The sequence below is a fragment of the Sciurus vulgaris genome (genome assembly GCF_902686455.1).
Source record: "Sciurus vulgaris genome assembly, chromosome: 9".
Classification (NCBI taxonomy): domain Eukaryota; kingdom Metazoa; phylum Chordata; class Mammalia; order Rodentia; family Sciuridae; genus Sciurus; species Sciurus vulgaris.
The window spans coordinates 68,942,023-68,959,759 of record NC_136469.1 but is presented as its reverse complement, the minus strand read 5'-3'; the positions used below and the strand labels follow the sequence as shown (position 1 = coordinate 68,959,759).

General features: G+C 34.6%; 1 protein-coding gene across 10 annotated transcripts in view; it reads left to right on the top strand.

Annotated features, from left to right (window-relative positions):
- CCSER1 (coiled-coil serine rich protein 1) overlaps nt 1-17,737 on the top strand; it is a 1,261,997-nt gene that overhangs the window by 113,538 nt on the left and 1,130,722 nt on the right. The window contains exon 1 of one of the 10 annotated variants that reach the window (XM_079153249.1): nt 1,954-2,967. The exons of the other annotated variants lie outside the window; for them this stretch is intronic. The gene's annotated coding sequence lies outside the window, so the exon portion shown is untranslated. Of the gene's footprint in view, nt 1-1,953; nt 2,968-17,737 lie in introns of those variants that run through there. 10 annotated transcript variants of the gene reach the window in all.

Sequence of the window (17,737 nt, the reverse complement as noted above, 5' to 3'; positions counted from 1 at the left end):
TTATAAGCCTTGGCTTTAACAAATCCGACAGCTATCACTCACTCTCTTGAAGCCCTCAACTATCATTTAATGTGATTAGATGTCCTACTAGGAAACCTGAGAGGAGAGCAAGAGAGTTGTCTGGTAAGTCAGAAGTTTTTCCAGCCATCTCAGTTCATGCTCCAGACATATAAGTGGAGACATTTTGAATTTCAGCTCCAGGAGAACCTTCAGAAGACTGCGGTTGCATAAAAGACCCACGTGAGATCAATAGAAAAACCAGGCAACCATCCTAGCTCAGAGTCCTAGAGTCATAAGCCAATAGGTGTTATATTTATTCACATTGCTTTAGGATGCTTTTTTCCATAGAAATAGATACTTGAAATGCCCTGTGAATTCCAAGTTTACTTTATCTCCACACACTGAAGACTGTTTTTAGTTTCTGTCATCTCTATGTTCATCCCAAGATTTGGGGACTTCAACAAAGTTGAGGTTCTAGTTCCTCTAGGAAAGGGACAGATATTTATGGGATATGGGATGCTGAAACTGAACAAGTGAAGAATTCAGTGTAAAGAAAAGAGGGTAAGGATAATTGGATGGGAAAAAATATAGGACATGTAATTGCAGATGTCACAAATTAATTTCAACTTTCTGAAGTTGGTTTTGGTAAGAGGACTATTAGTTGATTTTGAGAATTCAAGGAATGGAAAGGAAAAACGTGGTTAAAAAAACACCTATGAATAAACACATTTAACTGCAATGTGATGAAGGCGTCACGGGAGCTTTATCGAAGAGCTTTGGGTCTCCATCTTGTTGAGATGTATGGAAGTCATGGGGACATGCTGCTTGGACTTCCTTCAAAAAAGAACTTGTTCTTCAGCTGTTGGGAGCACAATGAACTGACAAGTCTCAGCTGTTAGAGCCTTTAGAATCCTCTGCAACACTCAAGCTATGGTGAAGCTCTTTCAGATCATGTCACAGCCAGTGACAAAGCATGATGGGTCCTCTGGGCCTGGCCATTTCTGCCAATACAGAAATTTGACTGGTTGTCTTTGTGCTGGATTTACACATTTGACTGATTGATTGAATCTGCTAAACTAGGCACAATACTTTGAGATACCTGCTTTGAGTTTCTTACATTGTGCTTCCTATCCAATACTTCTTATCCTCATTCTTTCACAAATGTCATATCTGCTTTGTGGCATGTAGGCTTTCCCGGAATAACTTTTTGTTCTCCTTAACTTTCATAGGTATTTTCCCCCAATAACCATCTTTTATTCCTAATTCTGTCTCAGCATCTGCTTTAGAGGACCTGAGAAAGATGCAGTTGAGAGAATTAAACTGACAGATGGTTCAGATTAGAAGAATTTTAAGACCTCTTCCAACACTATAATAAGATCATGTTATGATGTACAGCCTGATCACTCCTAAGTAGAGTTGGTTAATCATTTTACAACAATTCTAAGAAAACCTAGTAAGGTTTACTGCATGGGCTGCCTTTTGAGGTAGAGAAGGCAGCTGTCTAAAGCACAAACTGTGGAAAATCTGTATTTCTTTGGAAAATCTGTATTTTATTCATATTGCAAAGGTATATCCAAAATGTGGTCCTTAAAATTTATTTCACTTGCTGTCTAGAGTTATTTGAATCTGCTAAACTAGGCACAAAAAGATGGAAATACATCAGTGTCAAGTAAAAGATATTCTTCTAAATTAATCTCCTTGCAACATACATGTTTTCTGAGCAGATAACACCAGCATTAAAGATGCTTAAAGAGAGCTGAAAAATTATCAATCATACTGCTATTTGTTATAATTTGGAAAATAATCTTCCATTTTGTTCTACTATTAATATATCATATTAGTATGAACAATGTACCCAGATTTTGGATAATTAACAAATAACATAAATCATAATGGTTTTGAAATATGTACACTATTAAATTATGTATCTCTTAAAATATACTCTTTCTAGAATAAATTAAAATCTGATGAAACTTACTTCTTATTCTTGAACTGTGAAGGAGTTTTTAAAATGTTGTACTTACATGATATCAATTGATTTTAAAAAAGCTTACTTTGCAGATTTGAAGTTAGAAAATATGGTATTAGGCCAGCCTGTCATTCCCAGACCTCCTGTGTTTACACAGTGGGTAAAACTAGGGCATAATTTTCTCTGGGGCTGTGCATTCTCTCTCCTCTTTCATGTTTGTTTGAAATAACTTTTGGAGTCCCTGGTAAAAAAAAAAAAAACAACCCTCATGGCATGCAGAATTTTTGATTTACCTTTTCATTTTACAGATCATCTTTATTGAGCCCCTATTACCTGCTAATTATTATACTGACTTCTTTATGCAAGTTATCTCATTATCACAAAAATAAAATTAGGTAGGGATTGTTATTTTTATTACACATAAGAAATGTGTGACATTAGAAAAGTTAAATAATATGAGTAATGTCATCTTACCTCACTTTAAAAAATTATTTAAAATAGTGCCTGGTCCTCACCTCACTATGGCTGATTTCAGAGTTCATGCTGACATGACCACCATGTCTCTTAGATTTTTCTATTGGCCTGCTTTCTTTGCTGTGCTCTTAGTAACTGGGAACCAAACATGCCACTGGTTGGAAGAGAAAACACTGCTGCTGCAGCAGCTCCTGCTATTGTCCTCCACCTCTGCTGCCATCCACCCCAGGCTGTGGATGCTCAAGGTGCAGGCAGATGAAGTGCAAGGAGTTAAAGGAATTCCTTCTGCTGCCAAATATGTTGTTATCACTAACTGCACTGCTGCTGTCATTAGGGCTGCTGCCAATACTGCCAGCCCTGCTGTTGCCAGTGCCAGTGCTGCTGACGCCTTGGGCTCCGAGTGTCCCAGGGTGATTCTGTAGACCAGCAGCTGTGTTTAGATTCTCCTTGCTCACTACCTGCAGATCCTTTGCCATAGGACTCAGGCTTAAGTCCATGGAGCTTGGGCTAGAAGACAACCAGAAGTACGTCTTATCATCCCTGGCATCTGGGACAACTGGCCTTGAACCAACGTGCACCTCCATTCTCATTTCTCTTCTTCCCTAGAGATATCTTTTCTCAGAGGCTCTCTTGCTTCATGTCCTGGAAACATTAGCATAAACATTTGAACCTTAGAAAGAACATAATTTAGCTTTAATGTGGAATCTTCCACGTCATTTGATGTTTTCGATTGAAAGATATAATACATAAAGCACTTACATATTCACGAATACAAACAAATTCACAGGTATTTGTGAAAGGATTGAATTGCAATAATTACTAAAGATTTAAGCTATGTAGGTATAACTTTGGTATTAAGTGAAAGTGATTTCAGTGGTTTAGTTAAAAAAAAAAAAAAAAAAAAACCAAATAAAACTATAGAGCTCAAAAAGTCAAATCTTCAAATCTTTCTTTCAAGCCCTATCAATAATTCATAATCTCATATCAAGAAAAGGATTACAGGACCAGTGATTTCATCTTTAGAGGTGGTTTCTTTTTTACTTTTATTCCAACCTTTACTGCTGAGGAGACCAATGTTGTGTCAAAACTGGAAAGTAAGGAAGTAGCATAAAAATATTGAAATCTCTGTTCATTAAGGACATATAAAATAGGGAATTTTTAATTGAAGGAAAAGAATTTCACATTGTTGAATTCTTTATCATCCTAACAAAAAGCAAAAAGCCTTTCTGAATTTTTTAAATTGAGACATATGGGGGAAAGAACTCAATGTTCTATGCCAGAGTTTGCTCCTCCCCCCTTATTTTTCCTGCTTTTTAAAATTGTTTCCCAGTATTCTAACTGGTGTGTATGGGGGGTGGGATGGAATGGGGGAGTTCTATCAGGACCCTGGTGAAGATCCTTTTTATCAAGGACATTCGTTTTCTTTAAGGATAATGCAATCAATTTTTCTATTTGAGTACAAAGAGAGTTTGTATTTCCATCCTATCTGCAATAATAACAGTTTTTTTAAGTGAAGAATATGGAATTTGATAAATAATGTGTAAACACATGCGTTTTGAACAGGATGGACTTCTTGTTTTTTCAGATATATGGATTTTTAATATGGATTGGTATCCAGGACTTTCATTTTTTAGTAAATTACATGAGAAATATAATTTTATTAAAAAACAGGTAAATATTGGGGCTGAGGTTGTAGCTCAGTGGTAGTGCACTTGCCTAGTATATGTGAGGCACTGGGTTCAATCCTCAGCAACACACAAAAAAAATAAATAAAATTTAGAGAAATCTAATTGTATTAAAAAACTAATTGCATTAAAAAAAAACTCTTAAAAGTATTTCTATAATGTTATTCTAACATGTCAGATTATCCTAGCATGTTCGATGTTGTTGTTGTGTGTGTGTGTCTGTGTATATCTAATATGCATTTTTCTTTTTGATTGACTTCTCTTTCTTTATTTTAAAGTCAGTATGGAAGAAAAATGTAAACATATGATGTTTGAGAAGCAAACCAATAATATCACTGTGCTTAAACATCTGCACATGGCTATCTGTTTTGTTATTTTGTGAGCCACAAGCCAGAGTATAGTGTATAGAACTTCACCTATGGGGTAAAGCATTCATCTATGAGAAAGAATTGCAGAGAAAATGCATTATAGTTGCTTTGCATTTTTGATCCTGTTTGTTTTTTAGTGTTTCATGGGAATTCATGCCTCTTTGCATGAAGATAATAATGTTCTCTTAAAGTTGTTAAAATAACAGAGTAAGAGCTTTTTTTAAGTTTGTAAAATTACAAGTGGTGTATATAAATATCAGTGTTTATGAGTATTTAATATCTTATCATCTGCACTTAGTGGTTTCATTTTATTCTAATAGTATGTGTAAGAAATGTTTGTGCTGTTTTTAGGGTTACTTTCCTAGTTAGATGTTTTTCCTCTTGGGCCAAACCCCTTCGGTCAAATGAGGTATGAAAGTACTTGAGTTCAAAGTTCTTAACTTTAGTAGACTGGTAGGAATATTTCTAGTAGCTTTTTCAAGGAAATATTAACTGCTTTATTAAGCAGATTAAAAATCAATTTTAATCTTTTCTGTACATGCTGTAGGAAACTTTGATTCATGAGTTCTTAGGAAATTAAAACAAGACAAAACAATGATCTGGAAAATAAGCAATTAAAACCATAAACGATTTAGTAAGTCTCTGGAAACAGAAGGCTCACAGCTACCTATAAACCAGTATGCTAATTCTAGACTGAATTCTACCAGATGAATTATTTTAAATGTCTGAATTTATTATCCTGTGAAGGGAGAACTTTAAATTGAAAATAATGACAGTACCTTAATTAGGGTGATTTTATTGAAACTGTACTACTGTAATAAGGATGCATCCTAGGTTTCCAGAGCCCTGGCAGCTGTCAAACACCATTTTTTCTTGACAATAGGTTTAGTGTAAAGGTGTTTTCAAGGACAAGTTGCTTAGCTATTGTCTCAGTGAGCATTGCTAGTTAATATTCAACAGTTTTCTTAATCAAAATTGTGTGTCCTGCTCCCTAGAGTGTTTGTTAAAGTGATTTTGTGTTTATCATAACCTTAGACAGCAGAAACAGAGTATTCTTGGGCAAGGTGCTGGTAATGAGAACCTGTATTATCCAGGGTGTTGATAAGAAAAGGAAAATGCTGTCAAAATGCATTGTTTATAAAAAAGTAATTACTGTATTTTAAAAAGTCAACCCTTTCTTTGAAGCCCTTGTACTTCATACAACTTCAACTGTTTATCTTGGGTAATAGGGCAGCAGGGGTATGGTGATATCCTGCTATGAACTCCAGGAATGACATGCCAGTGATCAAGGAGTCTGGGGGTCTATTAGTCATTGCTTGTGTTGAATGGCTGATTAAGGCTCTTCCCAACATGTTTCCGTTAGATTACAGAAAGTTCTTAATGAAGTAAAGCTTGAGGGGTGTTATAAAGCTCAGGCTTGCTTTGTACAAATGGTATTCAAAGGTCATATGGGAAAAACAAGCTTTGCCAAAAGTAAAATAATACAACAGCTAACATTTTCCATGAAATACTGTGCCTAGAATACAGGTTTTACTACTGTGTTTGTTTTTAACTTCAAGCTATTTTCTATTGCCAGATGATACTATTCTGGAAGCAGAGGTACCTTGATTTGGAGGTGACTTTTCTGCTAGGGGTTCCTACCTTCCACTTCCTGCCCACCTTCCACTACAATGATTAAGGATGCATTGTTTGAAAAATATGGTCCCCATAACACTATAAAGAACACTTATTTTTAGATTTTTTTTTGTAATAGAGCTTTGCGAGGAATAAAGCCTTCTGAAACAATCCTTTTTAATTACAGTGTTGTTAAATTTTATCTAGAATAGAACATTATAATAATACACATTTTCAGAAGATGTTTACAAAATGAAAATCACACTTTGGTCATTAACTAGGAAAGAATGCACCTACATTCCATGAGAGTTAATCTTTGTGGGGGAAAGAAAACAAACACACACCACTTTTGAAGTCCATAACCAGAGGTATTGATTACTTCAGTTATATTGAGTCATGTACTGCACCTTAAGCCTTGATTGTTGAAAGATGGGCACACTAATACATAAAAATGATGCTACATATTTGAAAATTAAAATAATACCATTAGCTAATGTTCAAATAATTCATTTACTTAGTGTTGTGATGTATGGTTGATTCATGTTTCCTTTCAAATAAATTGATCACTTTTATATTTTTTGTAGCTGCAACTTAAAGTTGTTTCAAAATGTTGAATTACAATCAGATTGATTTGATATTGGGTTTTAGAGGAATTGTGTATCAGCCAGTCCAATCTGGAGAGGGAAATCACATAGTAGCTTAAATAAGTGAGTTTAAAATTTAAGTCATTGAACTATGACAAAATAGTAAGCTATGATGTACCCTAGGGCTGAGGGTGTATATCAAGGAAGGGCAAACTTGGAAGAGGCCCTACCCTTATAGAGAGTGTGTACTTCATGCTGTAGAACAGAGAAGTTCTCAAGTCTGGCTGAATATCTGCAGGTGTTCCCTTGTCACTAGGCAAGCTGGTGGTCAAGAGATTAGGTTGGGTTTGGGCAGCCAAACCAGTGACTGTGCACCAGAGGGTGTGTGTATCCTCCTGGGTCTGTGAGGAGCCTGCAGCAGGTTTGTCTGGGACATCTGGGCTAGGAGGGTTTAGGCAGGTGGCGTGTAGTCCTACTGAGAGAATTCTGTATCTCCTAATAATTCCCATATAATAGGGTCTCAGAAAGGTTATCATCAGGCTGATGCTTCAAGATTGGCAAGGCTTCAAGTAATTTCATCCCCAGTGTGGGGCAGAGCTCCGCTGCCTGTCCTCAAATCCCCACCCAAACCCCTGACTCATACTGCCTGAAACCAAAGGGGAGCCCCTTCCTCCTGGAATATGAGCTCCAGTGCTTTACTGGGAAAATGCATTGCAAAGGTGTGCATAAAGGAATTTCATCTATGATCACAGGGCACATACTTATTGAATGGTGCTTTCAGAGTCAGAAGGCTCTTAATTCATAATTGGCACATGTTGCCTTACATTTTGTTACCAGTTGTAGCTAATATTATGGCATAACTGATAATTCTGAAGACCTTAAGAATATAATGTCTTTATAGTTGCCCCAACTGAGCCCCTTGTACTTGTCTATCCTGATCTGTTACCTTATTCTTGCTTTCAGTAGCTGAGTGTAGTACTATGTTTATTTTTTCACAGTATCTTTTATACACACCACTGTAACTCTCAGGACTGGAAATGGAAGCGTGTGTAAATATGCCACTGTCAGTATGCTCAAATTTCTTAAGTAACAGAGCAGCCTTAGTGTAGCAACTCATGGAGTAATACTCTATTCTAATTACAGTATTTCAGTCTCTTTCACATGCATGTGAGGAAACCATCCCAGAGTCTGCACTGGAAACCCCACACAGTTCATTTGGTAAAACCAAAGTACAGTATTGATCTGGGGACACTGAGGAACGTGCAAGCACACAGACCCATTTGTTACTAATCAGTTTTTTTTTTTAAATTTATTTTGCTCTGCCATTATTACAATCATTTTTGTGGTTTAGGTGAAAAACGTTACTATTAATGACTGCTTTCTGGTGTTCTATAGATGATACCATTAACATCCAAAGTGGTATACTGTTGTAATTGTGTGTCAACAAGTTTTCAACTATTATATATTGTGGTAGGAGGCAGGTATACAGGTGTATAGCTGTCAAACGTGGTACATGTTAATTAATAATTCTTGGATGAGGCTAGGTTATTAGGCATGGAACTAATAGTAGGTGCTCAATCATTCTTGATATTTATCTTTTTTGGTGCTTTAACCTGTGAATTACCACTGGCACACACATTTTTTTCCTAGCATCCAAACATGGAACAGTTTCATTTTAACATTTTATTCTTTATTATGTCAAAGGGAAAGGAAAAACTATTGATGGAAATATTGTAATTGCTTTGGCAACTTGCTTTGAATTTGAAATCTTTTCTCATGGTGCTTTTTATTTCTTTAGATAAAAAAAGAAGGAGGTGATCTTAGTTTATTACATACATTGTAAAAAGAAAAATCCAGTGTGAATAAATCTAATAGATTGTTGGCAATTGTATTTTTAAAGTTAATGTTTATAGCTTTTGAAATATAGGTATTTTATTCATTTTTGCCACAGTACTGAAAAATGTACAAAATAATTGAGTTAAGACTATGAAACTTGTTTAGAACAAAAAAGTATACGAAAGAGATAATGTGTTTGTCAGCTTTCCGTTACTATAACAAGTACCAGAGATAATCACCTTATGAAGAGAAAATGTTTATTTTGGCTCATAGTTGTGGAGGTTCTGATCCATGATTATAGGGTATATTGATTTTTGGCCTCTGGTTGCAGGGTAGAGCAACACATTATGGTGGGAACACATGGCAGACCAAAACATCATGTCCAAAAATCAAAAAAAGAGAAAGAGACTAGGGTCTAACAATCCCTTTTGAGGTACACTTCCAGTGACCTAAAACCTTCTACTAGGTACTGGGTTCTGCTTCTGAAAGTTTCCACTGCACTGAGAAACAAGCCTTCTAACATTTGGACCTTTAGGGAATTCTTCAGATCCAAATTGTAGCAGATAATAAATGTTAATAAATGAGACTGTGAAAGAGAAGGATGGACAAGAACATGAGTCTAGTAAATGATATGATATGTTTTCATTTAACAAATTACCACAGAATTCATCATTTCCATGGCTCTGTGAAAATTAAGCTTGAAAACAAGTCTGTTTTTTTCTTTTGCATAGGAAAGGTATTAGTACATGGAGCATTTACTGAGTGTCTACTAGATAGGTGAATGACTGATATGTACAGAATTGGTTTCTTTACTAATCCTTATGTTACATTATTCAGGGTCTCTTTTTGTTTCACTTAAAAGTTTTAAATGAAATTCAGACACTATGGGGGGCTTTCCCAGGGTCACACAGCTTAAGAGTGATGAACAGAATAAACTCTGGATTGCTCATCTCCAAATACCTTTTTCCTATATACAATGGCTTCTAAAAATTAAAAATGGTTAAATTATTTGGTTCTTTCATTTTAGATATTGATAATTTCATTAACTTCCATGTTCAGTTTAAAAACTGAATATTCAACTGGTAGTTCCTATTAGATAATGAGTTAAATTATACTGTGATTTTTCCCTAAAGAGCATACCTAGGTGGAAACTAAACTGTGATATAAATGAGTGGAGTGCATACGTTATAATTAAAAAATTATTTTCTTACATTGGGAATTTTCTCTCTGCTGTTATGCCTTTTACTGATAAATTCATGTTTCCTGTTATAAGAATTAAGTGTGTTTATTTCTACTTTGCAGCTTATTTATAGATTTGTATTTCTCTAATATTGCTACTTGACTATTACACTAATGAGAATAATAATTATCACAGCTGTGAATTAACAAATTTCCCTGTTGTTTTCTATCATTCCCTTATGCCAGTCATGTTGAGTGCTTCAGGATTATTTATCACATCTCTCCAGTTAGAAAGTAAGCTTTGCAAAGGTTGTATCATTGTTTTCTCCTTAATGAGAGAGGTTGCACACACAGGCTATTTAATAAATATTATAGGTTAAACATCTGATTATTCTGAGTAGAGAAAGTATTATGAAATGCCATTCTGCTAAATGATAAAAGGAAGACACCTAATGGATTCATAGAGTTTTCAAACTTGTGAACAATATTAGTCTATGATGATGGTAAGAGAATTTACCCTTTTTGACACATCATACATATACAGAGTATAATTTCTCATTCTTCTGATTGTACATGATGTGGAATCACACCAGTTGTGTGATCATGTGTCAAAATGCATTCTACTGTCATGTAAACTAATTAGAACAAATAGAAAAAAAGTTTACCCAGTTTAGAATAAGAAATATTGGATTCTAACCTGAAAAGGCCCTAACAAATGGTTCAGTGTTAGGAAAATGTATCAGACTTATTTACAGTAAAGTGGTGTGCTTTTAAAGAGGTTAAAGGTGTCACCAGAAAGATGCAGAGAGAGTGTAAGTTCTAGAGACCTGTGAACAGTGTACAGTTAATGAACTGTGGGTGGCATGGTCCTCTGGATTAGAGCTCTACCATTAGCTCTATGAATTTAGTCAAGGTGAGGAATCTCATTAAAATGTAGTTCTTCACACACAACATAAATATTATAACATCTGTTCATGTAAGAATTTTGGAAGTATACTCTGTAATAATGATTGAACAAGCATCTGGTACAAAGAAGATGGTCAAGAAATTGTGACTCCTTTAAATTTTAAATATCAGAATGGCGCATTTGAGGCAGGTTATTTTGTGTATTGAAAGTCTTAATATTTTTCTGAATTTTGTAGAGAGAAATTATGGGGATTTTAATGTTATAGAAGGCCTACTTGTTGCGCATTTTGTTTTAAATTTTGAATAGCATTTTTAACCATGATTTTCAATCAGTGTTTAGGGAAAATATCTAGGCATTTAGTTTTTCAGATAATTTAGCCTGGTTTTTGTTTTGCTTTGTTTTTGTTCCTGTGTAGTGTAATTGGTTTCCTCATGTGGTGACTGACCCTTTCTCTAATCTAATGGGTGTGTTAGATTTTTAATTGGCTTCTCTTTTGCTTCCTTTTCATAAATCACAGAGTTCAGGAAAAAATATGTTCTTGTTGGCTTGGGTTTATTTTGTGCTCTTATAACAGCCGTTCTTAGATGAGAGTTAACTACAGCACTTTCATTTGTATGAGATCACAGCATGTGTAAAAGTGACCAATGTATATTAAGATAACATTTATATCACATTTCCAAGTGAGTATATTTCTCTATATGTGAAGAGTTTTTAGTTGAAATAATTGTTTAGTGTTTCTGATTTTAACCTTATTTCTGAGTTCCTTCAGGTAACTTCATACAATCTTTCCTTCAGATTCTGGTGTTTATGGAAAAAAAAAAAAAAAGCCGGGGGGATGTAAAATTGCCTGATAATATTCTGCTTGGAAATGGTAGGCTTTTCTTTCTAATTAAGATCCCCCAGAACACATTATGAAATATTTGCAACTACAAGGGCTCTAATAGCCTAGGAAAATTGGACCCAATAAGTAGCTTTTATTTTTATTTTCTCCTAAGGGATTAAATATAAACAGAAATTCTAGAGAAGATAATTAATATTGTTCCCTAAATAGTCATTCATCCTGAAATAGTTATCCCTATCATAGGAGGGATAGTGTTATTTACTAGGATTACAAACCAATTGACCAGCCGACATCCTGTGGCTGATTGTAGATCAGTTTGAAGGGGAAAAAAAAGCTTTTATTAAGAATCTTCACTTTTACAGTTGTATTTTGATTTTCAACATATTTGTGCTTAAAAATATTGTCTCTGTGTTTGTGTGTGTGTGTGTGTGTGTGTGTGCTGTAGCCTCATTTTACATATGAGATTATAAAGGTTCAGGCAAGTCCAACTGTTTTCAAGGTCATATAGCTATAAATTAGCAAAATCAAATTTCAGTTTGGCTTACTGTGATTCTAAATCCTAATCTTTCCTGCCATGTGACTTTGTCTTTGTACATGATTACATTTATTATTTTCTAGCTTATCAAAATGGCAATGTTTACTTTATTTTAACCAAACATACAAATAGAAACTCTATTTAATTCTGTTATTATAAAAGCATGTAATAAAAAGGCATGAAATATTTGCAACCACAAGGAGTCTAATAGCCTAGGAAAATTGGACCCATCCCAACAAGAATGTCTTTTGTCCTGAACTCTTTTGTTCTTAATAAAAAGCCATTAATTCCTCAAAAATTTTATTGAGTCCCTGCTGATGCTATGTGCTCTGGGCACTGGGTACAGCAGTGAACAAGACAGAGAGACATCTTTGCATTCACAAAGCTTGTGTTCTGCTTGAGAAAGACACCAATAACCAGTTGGGAAAGCAAATGATAAACTAAATGATAAATTCTGTGTAGAAAATTCAGCTGCAGTGATAACGATTGAGAGTAACTAAGCAGAATTTTTGGATTGTGTAATTAGGGAAGATTTCCCAGCATAGGTGATATTAAAAACTGATGTTTTATTGGCCCAAAAGATAGAGTCATATGACAAATGACAGTGGGAGAGGGGGTTGTTAATGAGCACAAAGGACCTACATGTGCCTGGATGGGAATGAGTGTATTGCAGAGGGGTGGGCAATAAGATCAGAAGGCAGGCCTGGGTCAGATCCCATAAGGCAGACAAATGTGAATGTAGTTACTGTAATTTCTACAGTTCTGTGGAGTGTGAATTATGGGTCAGGAATGAAAGCCAAGTGAGTGGGGAGGCACTGAGGGTTCAACTGCAATGAGCTGAATGTGGGTGGTGAGTGAAAAGTAGGATCCCAGATAGTTCCTTGACTTGTTGAATATGCTGGAAGATTTGGTGGACAAAAGGTAGAACAGATTGATGATGGGAAGAGAGTTAGGGTTTTCTTTAAACTAAGTTAAATCTGGAATATTTGTTTGAACCATGTGGAATTGCTCATTTAAATTCTTCATCATCCAAAATATAAATTTGATGTAGTTCAACTTAATACCTATTAGATATATAGGCCACTGCACAGGTAAGTTTCAAAGATCAGCAAGCAATCTGGGTTGAATAGACAGATTTGAGACTTATTACCATAGGACTAATTGAGGTCCAGAAAGGAGTATATGTATGTATGTAAAGAACAATGCCTAAGATAATCCAAAGTCCAGGCAAGGTCAACTCTATAGATTGGCAAGTTCTGGAAGTTACTGGAAGTTATAGTTCCTTTCCCCCCCCCCCCCCCTCCTTTTTACTATCATCTGAACCTAGTTAATTTGTGTATTTTTGTCAGATTCTGAATGTGAAAGTCTAACTTTTGTTTACACATTTTGCATCCTATTGGTTAAATGAGATTTGGGCTTCTCCAGAGTTGTGTTTGTTTTTAAAGGGGCTCCTTCATGCTGCATACACTAGAGCCTGAGAGATAAATAGGTGGTAGAGTTATGTAATGAATAGAACTTTCACAGCCAATAATGACTTTTGTTCCTTTTTTGGCAAAATGAAAACTTTTCCCTTTGATATCAACTTGCACATATGCATAAATCATCAAAAATGTGAGTTTCAGATTCAAACTTCTGATTTTTGCCTTTCCAATCAGATAGTTTATTTGGGACAATTCTCAAAAGTAACTATGCATTGATCAGGATTAGAAACCAAGAATATATTGAATGTGGATAAAATAGAAAATACTTTTATGAGCTACCAGGTCAAGTTTTTTAATATACATATTTAAACTACATATGTAAGAATAGATTTGGTCATCAAAATTAATAAGTCTTAGAAAATGTTGGGCCAGAAAATCCTATCAAATTGTGATGTAGCACAGAGCTGAGGACAGTTAAGGGGGAACTAGTTGTTGTAGTTGATCCTACTGGTTGCTATGTGAATAATAATTCACAACAATCTCATATAACATATGATGTATCTGTAAATCTTCTTTTCTTTTTATTTCATGTTGAAATCAATTGTGCCTATTTCTGTTTTCTGCAAGAAAAGAATATTGTATGTGATCTTTAGAATAAAGCTGTTATCCAACATATAGTCCTGGATATCATTTACCACAGATTTTCTAATACTGCCAACATATCTTTTTGTTTCAAAAAATATGAGAAAACAAAATTAACAATTTATCATAGTTGTCTACATTTGCTGAATGAGATATGGGCAGGAGCTATACATTATATTGGTTTGAATCATTGGGCAAAATATTTAATAATTTCATTGATGATTGATTTTATAGGATTCAAAATTCTATATGTCAGTGTTAAAAGTGAAAAACAGGGTAAATTGGTGACCGGACATCAGAAACAGACACACATAATACTAACAGAAGGTCCCTTTCTCTCTTATTCTTTTCCTAGGGCCTGGCATATAATAAGTCCTTAGTAAATAAATACTGAATGGATGAATGTATTAAGTTACCATGGTAAAGATGAAAGTCTGGGCATGAAGGAACAGTTCCTCACAGTAGCTTCACATATATTGCTGGATTCTTCATGTCACTCCACTGTGTTCCTTGTGTTCTACTTCCTAATTGGGTTTTGCCTTGCTGGTTCTGTATGACAGAATCTACCTCAGACTCATGACAGTTTGTCAGTAATGTAGTGATCAGTAAGTAGAGGGCTTTGAAACCTTGGGCATGTAATAGCAATATTCTGCAGGTTCTTCCTCAGGATTAGCCTGTGTCATCCTTATAAACCCTGTGACTCTCAGGCCCTCCTCCTCTGCTGGGTCATGTGCTCCACCAGGAACTAGCAAAAGATGGATTCAAACAAATTGTTTTTTCAGCATTGTTTGACTTGTGTGTTGAACTTGAAAAATCTTAATTACTTTTTCCGAGTCCCAGTCTGTGGTAGTAATTGTCTAAATTATAATTAAGAAAGCATCATTCTGTGGCAGACATTGCATGCATCTTTCCCATTCTCCATAATAATGTAGTCTGTATTTTACATCCTAGCCACATATGTATCAGGGCAACTTGAAAGACATGGGAAAGCTTAGTGGGAATGTTGCTCCTTGTAGCAATTGGACATTCTTATTTGTCAAGCTCACCAAAGAAAGCCTAATGGCAAGAGAGGCAGAAGCTGGCCACCTCCAGAGAACCCTGTGTTTGTTAATGAGGAACTTGTAGAGCTAGGATGACAATTCATATTACATGTTGTTGTTATTGTTGTATTTAATATAATTCGTGTATTAATAATTCAACCATTTGTACAGATCTGTGGTTTTCACTATATTTACAAATTGTGTAATGAACAGTATATTTAAGACCACAAAAATGCCTATTAGCAGCCACCCTCCAAAATTACGTAGGCAACTACTCATCTACTTTCTTACTTAATAGATTTGCTTATTCTGAACATTTCATATAAATCGAACCATACTATATATGGTCTTCCATGAGTGTTTTCTTTCACTTAGCAAAATTTTTTCAGATTTCATCCATGTTGAAGCTTTTATCAGTAGTACTTTATTCCTTTTATTTCTAAATTGTATTTCATTGTATAGATATGCCACAATTTATTTTTCCACTTCACTGTTGCTGAACCATTGAGTTATTTCCACTTTTTGGCTATGACAATTAATGTATAAACCTTCATGGGCAAATTTTGTTTTCTTTGGTAAACACCTAAGAGTAAATTGACTTGGCTTAGGGCAACAGTGTTTAATATTTAATATTTTAAAGCTCTGCCAAACTGTTTTTCAGTATGCCTGTACCATTTTATGTTTCCATAAACAATGAAACTGATGAGGATTCCAGTTTCTCTACAATCTGGAGAACACTTGTAATTATCAGTATTCTTTATTGTAAACCATCTTAGTGGATATAGAGTGGTATCTCATTGTAGTTTTGATTTACTTTTCCTAATGACAAATTATGTTGATCATCTTTTGATGTGCTTAAGGCCACTTATAACTTTTTGATAAATATTCAGATTGTGTAATTTTGATTTAGTTATTTTTCTTATATTATTGAGTCAAAAGTTCTTTTTAAAATACTTATTTGAGATAAAAATTTCTTAATATATATCTTGTTTTTAAATATTTTCTTCCATTCTGTAGCTTGCCTCTCATTTTCTTTATGGTATCCTTTGTAGCACCGAATTTTAAAATTTTGACAAAGTCTTAATTTATCCATTTTTTTTTTTTTTGCTTATGTTTTTGGTGTTGTAGCTAAGAAGACTGTATTTAACCCAATATCATTATGATTTACTCCTGTTTTCTTCTAAGACGTTTTTAATAATTTTACCCAATCATGTTTATAAACTATTTGAGTCAATTTTTGTGTATAGTGTAAGAAATTTCAACTTCATTATTTTATATGCGATTATCTTGGTGCTTTAGGACCATTTGATGAAAAGACTGTTCATTCCTCTATTGCATTTTCTTGTCATCCTCTTCTTGCTGAGAGTCACCTGAGCAAAAATATAAGATGTGTTCTATAGTTTCCATTCTGCTCTGCTGATTTAGGTATCTATTATGCCAGTACCATACTGTTTTGATTACTGTAGTTTTGTAGTTTTGGAAAGCATATGTTGCCTAGCTTTATTTTCTTTTTGAAGATTAATTTGACTATTCTGGAACATTTTTCATATGAAATTCAGAATTAGTATATCAATTTCTGAAAAACAAAGCAGTATGGGTTTTCATATACATGAGTTGAATCTAGGTCAGTTTGGGGAGATTTATCATTTAATACTATCAATTATATTAATGGGTTTCCATGAGATATATTTCCAGTATTTTAGATTTTTAATTTCTTTCAAAGATGATTTATAATTTTCTTGTTTTTTAAACTTTATTTTATTTATTTTTATGTGGTGCTGAGGATCAAACCCAGTGCCTCAAATATATGAGGCAAGGGCTTTACCACTGAGCCACATCCCCGGCCCGTTTTTGTAGTTTTCACAGTATAAGTTTTATACTTTTTATTCCTTTTTTTTTTTTTTTTTTTTTTTGGTACAATGGATTGAACTCAAGGAAGTTTAACCACTGAACTACATTCCTAGCCCTTTCTATTTTTTATTTTAAGACAGGGTCTAACTAAATTGCTTAGGGCCTTGCTAACCTTGCTAAGTTTTCCAGGCTGGCCTTGGACTTTCTGTCCTCCTGCTTCAGCCTCCTGAGCTGCTGGGATTACAGGTGTGCACCACCACACCCAGCCATGGAACTGTTTTCTTAATTTCATTTTCATATTATTTTCTAGTATATAGAAAGATGTTGATCTTGGTGTTTAGATCTCATATCTTATACCTTTTTTAAACTCTTTTATTAGTTCTGACAGTTGAGTATGTGTTTGTGTGTGTGTGTGTATAAGGATTTTCTGCATATAAAATCATAAGATTATGTTGTCTGTAAATAGAAGATGTATTTATTTTCCCAATTCTGTATGTTTATTTTAGTTCTTAATGTTTTGTACCCTTGTCTTGGCTTAAATCTCCATTGTACTATCGAATGGATATGGTGTGAGTGGATGTCCTTACTTGTTCTTAATTTTAGAGGGAAGCATTTGTGCTTTCACCACTACGTATGATGATTGCCATGGATTTTCCTGCATGCTTTCTAGTAGGTTGAGGATATTCCTAGTTTCTTGGCGGTATTTCCACTAAAATGTGTTGGAATTTGTTGTGTGTGTGTGTGTGTGTGTGTGTGTGTGTATTTCCTGTATCTATGAGATAATCATGTGC